Raw genomic sequence first — 7,731 nt, 5'->3', positions numbered from 1 at the left:
CTCCACCTATGCCCTGCCCATTCGGACCCTTCCTCAGGCCTCTGCTCCGCCCATTCTGACCCTTCCTCAGGCCTCTGCTCTGCCCATTCTGTCCCTTCCTCCACGCATGCCCTGCCCATTCAGACCCTTCCTCCACCTATGCCCCGCCCATTCGGACCCTTCCTCAGGCCTCTGCCCCTCCCATTCAGACCCTTCCTCAGGCCTCTGCTCTGCCCATTCTGAAGCTTCCTCCACCTATGTCCCGCCCATTCAGAACCTTCCTCAGGCCTCTGCTCTGCCCATTCCGACTCTTCCTCTACCCATTCCGACTCTTCCTCCACCCATGCCCCGCCCATTCGGACCCTTCCTCCACCTATGCTCTGCCCATTCTGACCCTTCCTCCACCCATGCCCCGCCCATTCGGACCCTTCCTCAGGCCTCTGCTCCGCCCATTCGGACCCTTCCTCCACCTATGCCCCGCCTATTCGGACCCTTCCTCAGGCCTCTGCTCCGCCCATTCGGACCCTTCCTCCATCTATGCTCCGCCCATTTGGACCCTTCCTCAGGCCTCTGCCCCTTGACCCTTAGGTCTTTCAGCTGGTCACTTGAGAAGGGGATGTGTAGCTGCTTCTTGGTCTACATGCTGGTGAGTCTGGGTTAGGAGGTGAAAGGAAGAGGGGGTGGCCTGCTGTCCTAGGGTTCCCCCCCTCCAGGTTCACTGCTCCCCACCTCAACCGAAGGTGCTGGGTTCGGGAGGAGTCATTTGGTTCAGTTACCTCTGCTGCAGCGGTCTGGGAAACTGGCCTGGAAGGCAGGGTGGGCAGCAGCTTTCCCAAGTGTGGGGGGAAATAGGGGAGGGGCCAGTGAACCGGGATGATGAGTGGCCTGCATCCCGAGGGTGAGGCCAGTGACCTGTTGGGGCCTCAGGTGGGCAGAGCAGGAGTTTGGGGAGTAGAGTAGGGGGCTTAGCTTTCCTTAAATCTGACAAACGCATCTCCTTTTCGGAGTAGAGCTTATTTATGTTTTACTATGGGCAGGCACCCTGGGAAGTGCTGGAGATACTTGTAAAAGCAAAGGAGGCAGTCCCTGCCCTGGAGAAACTGACATTCCAATGGGGTAAGAAAACCTGTAAAGCTGGAGGAGGGGAAGGATGGAAGGGGAACGCGTTGGGGGCACTGCAGGAGTGTGGCCGAGTGGAGTGGGGAGGAGTGGAGGGGGAGGGAGGGCATATTACCTACCGAAATGACACCTGGATGAACTGGAGAGGAGAGAGGGCCTCCCTCTCCAATCTAGCCTCCACACAGGTGCTAAATTGATTTTCCCAAAGCGCATGTGATAGTCATTCAGATAAGGCTTGCATTGGCTGTCTTGTAAAGGCACCTCTTCTCGGGAAGCTCGAGTGGCTCCTGATTTCCTCTCAGATCCAATGCATACTCCTCGCTTGGGTGGTCGAAGGCCTTCTCAATGTTCCTGGCCACCCCTATCCCCTCATGCTGCAATACTATCTCTCCTCAGCCTGGCTTCTTCGATCCCAATCAGTGCTCAGCTCTAAGGCCACCTCCTACAAAAACTTTTTTTTTTTTGCCTCCTTTCTCCCTCCTCCTCCAGTTGGTAATGATTTCACCCCCACCCCCAAATTACTTTTCACATGTTTAGTGAACATATTTCACATATTTATCTTTGTAGCCTTAGCACCTGGCACAGAGTAGAGGCTTAATTGATGCTTATTGTATTAATGGAGTACAATCTATTAAAATATTTTGGTAGTTTGTTGGGATGGGCATGAAGGGAGAAACCACCCTTCTTTTTCTCCCCTCCAATGTAATGCTACAAATGCCACTGTGTCCCAAGGAAGAGAAGCTGCTGCATCATTGGGAATTTTCTTGCTTGCCCTAAACCAGCAGTTGCACTGAGAGGCCCAGAGCAAGCAGATGTCAGAGCAGGCTAATTATCTGATAATGACCACATTACTCTGCCCTTTCCCCTCCTCCTCTCATATTCTTATCCTGCTGTGTCCCCATGTTTACACCAGTGCCTCTTTTGACTCCTTCCTTTCTGTACTTTTGCCATCTGTCACTGAAACCCAAAGAAATGAAATCTGCCCATTGAGAGTGTCTTATATCCATTTCCTCTGCCAATATCCTAGTTCAGAGCCGTATTACCTTTTTGCATGGACATTAGAAAGAAAACCATAGCGTTTTTATTGCTTTTTGTTTTTGCATCACTGTCATTTCTGCATATCCCCACTCTTCCCCCACCCCTCCATAGCCATCGAGCCTTCACTTGTAACAAAGAAAGATGGTTAAACAAAACTACTGGACACAACTCTGAGAGGTGATGCCATATGCAGCATCTTGCACTCATGGTCTCCTACCTCTGGGAGGAAAGCAAGGTGGTCCCAATCGGTCTCCTTGTCTCCATTGTCTTTGTCCTCTGATTTATTTTGCCCCCTGCTTTCCTCGAATCATACTCCTGTCCAAAACTGTCGATGACTCCATGTGGCCTATGGGAGAAAGGCCAAATTTACGCCCTGTCATTTAAAGCCTCTTCCTCCTACTCTAATCCTGCCTCTCCTGAATCTCCTTGATGAATCCAGCCAAACCATTCCCCAACCATGGCATACATTCCTGCTTCCATGTCTTTGGGGACCATTCTTCCCACTGGGCCTAGCCAATGCTTCTTCCTCCTTTCTGCTTATCTGAATCCTACTTCAAGACCAAGATCAGTTCTTATCTGGCCAAGAAACTTTCCTTAATCACCCTGACTCCCAGAGATTTCTTCTTTTCTGAGTACTTAATAATAGTAACAATAATAATAACTTGTGTTTATATATCACTTAAAGGTTTACCAAATGCATTACAAATGTTATCTCATTGGACCCTCACGCCAGCTCTGTGAGAAAGGTGCTGTTATTATCCCCCATTGTCATCATTGTTGAGTTGTTTCAGTTGTATCAGACTCTCTGTGACCTCGTTTGTGGTTTTCTTGGCAAGGATATTGGAGTGATTGACCATTTCCTTCTCCAGATGAGAAACTGAGGCAAACAAGGTTAAATGACTTGCCCGGGGTCACACAGCTAGTGTCTGAGGCTGAATTTGAATTCCTGAAGATGAGTCTTCCTGACTCCAGGTCCAGTGCTCTGTCTCCTGTGCCACTTAGCTCCCATTTTACAGGAGAGGAAACTGAAACAGAGATTAAGTGACTTGTTCAGGGTCACACAGTTGGAAGCATCTGAGGCCGCATTAAAAGTCATCTTATGACTCTAGTCCCAGAGTACCATGCAACTGCCACCACATGTGGTCTGGCCAGCAGATTTGTCACTTGGCATAGACAGTCTTCTGTTGCTACTTATCTATTGGTATGCCTTTTGCCAATGCGGCATCATAGCCTGAAAATAAGCTTGGGCTCTCAAAGCCTACACCAACAGGGCACAAGTGGGGCAGGTCTTACTGTGCTGAAAAGTTGTCATTAAGAACAGGCCCAGAAACCGACCAATTATTGTCTGTGGACAAGTATGGACAAGGTAGGAGAGATTCATCACCAACAAGTTGGCCACCAGGGGATGAAATTTGTGGCTCCACTTCCTGGGAACAGAATGTGAAGCCCTGGATGGCAAACAGTCACCCATAGGGAGAGGAGCTACTCGCATTGATGAAAACACAGACCTTGGAGGTACTTCACATCTCCCCAGCTCCATAGGCAGCCGAGCCCTTTGCACATAGTAGGGGCTGTATGGAGACTGATACCTGATGGATACTTGACTCAGTCATGCATGCAATTCAGGAAACAGTTGTCAAACCCAGGTAGCTCCCAATTCCTGTTTCCTTCTGCTACAGACACCTCTTTCACCAAGAGGTCCTTGTTTGGATTTGCCCAACCGCTTGTAGTTTCAAAACAAGAGCTGTATTTCTGGCTTCGTATGTTTTCACAGGTGTGAATTCAATGAGCGCTTTGCTCCCTAGTCAGAACCCTCGGAAAGTGGGCGTGTGGCCAGGGTACAGTCTGTTTGACACAGTGTAGACATGCCCCCAGAACCCCAGATGGTGAGTATTGCACGTCTACAGAGGGTTAGCTATGCATTCACTCAAATCATTATTTACTACACAAATAAGAGGAGGAATTTTTAGAAATGTACTTCTAACTACTAATGGATCCAAAAATGCATTTGGAATTTATGCATCCAATTGCAACCCAAACAGTGATTTATGTGGTTTATTAAATTTTCATTTGAAAGAGAAATTACTCTTTGGCTCCTCGAATCTACTCCTGAATACCTCCCTCCATTTCAGTCTGTGTTTCCAAGTGAGCAGAGAGAGAGAAGATGTCACTATTGTCAGTCATCTCAAAGGAGTGACCTAGCTAAAGAGGATTTCAGAGGACAGCCCTCTGGGCACTGTGACCCCCGAGACTCTGACCAGAAAACCAGATCTCATGTTGGAAAAACAAGATCTCTCTCTACTGTTGGTGAAAGCGCCAGGAGCTAATGATTTAGGCTGCTGTTTGCAAGGAGAGATTTTTAGCACCATTTGATTCAGGCATTTCTGCTCCCACACCCAGTTGTGTGATTTCCAGTAAGAGCCTGTGGTGGAGAACAGTGTAAGCACAGAAATAGCATGAAGTGTCTGTCCAGTCGCACATGACTGAAGGCTTTGAGCTATATGTAGCTGCTTGGAGGGCCTCATTGGAAAGGTTGCTTAATTTGGATTTGATATCTAAATGTTCAGCAGCGTATTTTTCTGAGTCATAGACATTCATCTACAGATGTGGCTATAACCTGTGAGATCATAGATTTAGAGTTAAGGAGGACCTTAAAGGCCATCTAGGAAAAACTTTCTCATTTTACAGAGAAGGAAACTGAGTCTCAGAGAGGTTAAATGATTTGCTTCAGGTCATCCAGGAAGTAAGTGGCAGAGTTGTGGTTTGAACTAGTGTGCACTAGGGCGAGGTAGATTCAACTTAGAAATGAGCCTAAGCATGACTAGAGAGCTGGCCTCTGAGCCAGGAAGACCTGGGTTCAAAGCCTGCCTCTGCCACGTATTGGCTCCATAATTCTAGGCAAGTTGCCAAAGACTGGAAGTTACAAATGAGGGACTGATCTTCATCACTGGAGAATATTTCCATAACAGAGGCTCCTACACCCATGAAAACATAGGTCTCAGCAGGCTAAGAACAATAGCAACAAAAAAGTATATCTTACCTTTCTGCCCAAGGATAGAGAGGTGGTGACTTGCCCAAGGTCACATGACTAATGAATGGCAGCAAGGTGCTATAGTGGGTAGGGTATTCGATTTGGAATTGGAAAGACCTGAGTTGGTTCCTGCCTCAGACTAGCTGTTTGACCCTTGGCAAATCACCTCTCAGCCTCAGTTCCCTCATCTTTAAAATGAGGGCCTTCAAGGTCCCTTACTGCTCAAAGTCTATGGTCTTCTGCTAGAGTCAAGCTTAGAAGTCCCTTTCTCTAACTCCTGGCCTCTAGGGATCTTTTTGACCTACTCCATATTTACAAATAAGTAAATACCAAAAAGGAAAAAAAAAAAGCTTTAATGTTGGAAAGGAAGTCAGAGTTTGGCCCTCTAGTTCGCTCCAGTCTTCTGGGCTAGCAGAATGAATGCTCCATGGGGAGGAGGGCTCTTTGTCACCGTCAGCATTCCATCTCCCGTGCCCCTGCCTCTCATGGTTTGGGTGCTCTGCCGTGAAAGCGCTTCCCTCTTTGTGGCTTCAAATCCTCACCTTCCATCCAGTCTCTGCTCAAATACTAACTATATCTTGTGCAAAGCACTTTCTCATCTCCCCCCCACCCCCACCTTTGATCTCTCCCTTGTCAAGTTGTCTTGTTTTTATATAGCTGTTATAATAGCATAAACCTTCCTTCCCAGTTGAACGTCATTTCCTCGAGGGCCAGTTATTTTTCTTTTTGTTCTTCACATAGTAGATGCTGAATTCTTTTCCCATTTATTGAATTAAATCTCCATGTGAAGCATCCCTAAGAAGTGATCATCCAGCCTTCATTTGAACACCTCCAGTGACAGGGAACTTACTTCCTGCAGCAGCCCATTTCAATTTTGGAAAGCTCTAGTTGTTAGGAAGTTCAACCTTGTTTTAAGCAATGAGAGATAGGGATATGTTGTTCAGTCATGTCTGACTCTTTGTGACCCCATGGACCATAGCACGCTAGGCTCTTCTGTCTTCCACTATCTCTCACAGTCTGTCCAAGTTCATTTTTGTCATTCAACTCTCCGCAACCCCATTTGGGGTTTTTTTGGCAGAGATACTGAAGTGGTTTGCCATTTCCTTCTCTAGCTCATTTTACAGATGAGGAAACTGAAGCAAACAGGGTGAAGTAACTTGCCCAGGGTCATACAGCTGCTATGTGTCTGAGGCCAGATTTGAACTCAGGTCCTCCTGCCTCCAGGCCCAGTGCTCTATCCACTGCAGTGCTGCCTAGCTGCCCTAGATGGTGATGTACATAGGGAAGAGATTGTTGGGCACTCAGGAAAACCTGCATTCACACTCCTGCTTCTGACACTTATTATCTAAGTGACCAGTGAGAAGCCCCTTAATCTCTCTGAGTTTCAAGTAACTCTCTGAGGTGCCTTTAAGAGATAGCTAAGTGGCACAGTGGATAAAGCCTGGACCCAAAGTCAGGAAGATGTGAGTTCAAATGAAGCGTTAGACGCTTACTAGCTCTGTGACCCTGGGCAAGTCACTTAACCTCTATCAGTCTTGGTTTCCTCAGTTATAAAATGGGGATAATACTAGAACCTGCCTCCTAGGGTTGTTGTGAGAATCAAATGAGATATTTGTAAATCGTTCAGCACAATGACTGATGCATAGTAGGTGCTTAATAAAACTCATTTCCTTCCTTCCATGATAGAGTCCAACTTAAGTGGGAAGAGTGCCCACACCAATGAATTCCCAAAGGATTATGACTCCCTGAAATTTCTCTTCATTTGCAGCTCTTCCTATTAGGGCCCAACCAAAGTAAATCTAATCACAACCAATATAGCAATATCTGTTCCCTCTTTCTTGTTTTGACATCTCTGAAGATGATTTCCATGTTCCCCAATGCCTCCTCTTCTCTAGGGTAGGCATGCCCATCCCAAGCAGTCCTCATGGAGCATGGCTTCTTGGTCTCCCTTCTGGAATGTGGTACCTAGACCTGCCCCTAGTCTTCCTGCTGTGGCTGATCAGGGCCGTGGACAGCAGGCCTGTCATCTCTCAGGCTCTGGTTACCGTACCGGAGACTGGATGCTTTTTATTTCTGTAGCCCAGGATTTCATTGACTTTGAGGGTTGCCATAGAATTTGTGTTGAGTTTGCAGAACTCTAAAGCTTCCCAGCTTTTCTCACCTCTACTTCTGACTAATAACTCCTGTGGTGTGATATTGGTGATATAGGTCTTCCCCTTGCTATAAGATTCCTGTGTGTGTAGGGGGAGGGAGTGTCTTGGCTATGGTTGTGTCACATGTCACAGGACTTTTTATAGTACCTTGTACCCCGAGACCACCTTCCTCTTTGTTTCCCCTTTGACCCTTCTATTTCTCCAGGGGCAATGGCTGAGTATCCTTAGAGCAACCCCAAGCACTGGAACAACGTAGAGTTGGGGACTTTTAGTGAAGACGTAATGGTGTTGAACATATGCGATATACTTTAGACACATTGGGGCCAAATATTGCATCCTGACTGACAGCAAAACCCATTTCATGTTTTACTACGACTGAGAAGAAAGCACATGGAATGTAAATTTCATTGC

General features: G+C 47.1%; 1 pseudogene; it reads right to left on the bottom strand.

The window, feature by feature from the left end:
• Window positions 1–572: 572 nt before the first annotated feature.
• The window catches only part of LOC114023990, a 65,726-nt pseudogene continuing 58,567 nt past the window's right edge, over window positions 573–7,731 (bottom strand).

The sequence above is a fragment of the Vombatus ursinus genome, unplaced genomic scaffold, assembly GCF_900497805.2.
Source record: "Vombatus ursinus unplaced genomic scaffold, bare-nosed wombat genome assembly UNPS02004457.1, whole genome shotgun sequence".
NCBI lineage: Eukaryota > Metazoa > Chordata > Mammalia > Diprotodontia > Vombatidae > Vombatus > Vombatus ursinus.
The sequence above is the reverse complement of the archived record's forward strand: the minus strand, read 5'-3'. Positions and strand labels throughout refer to the sequence as shown.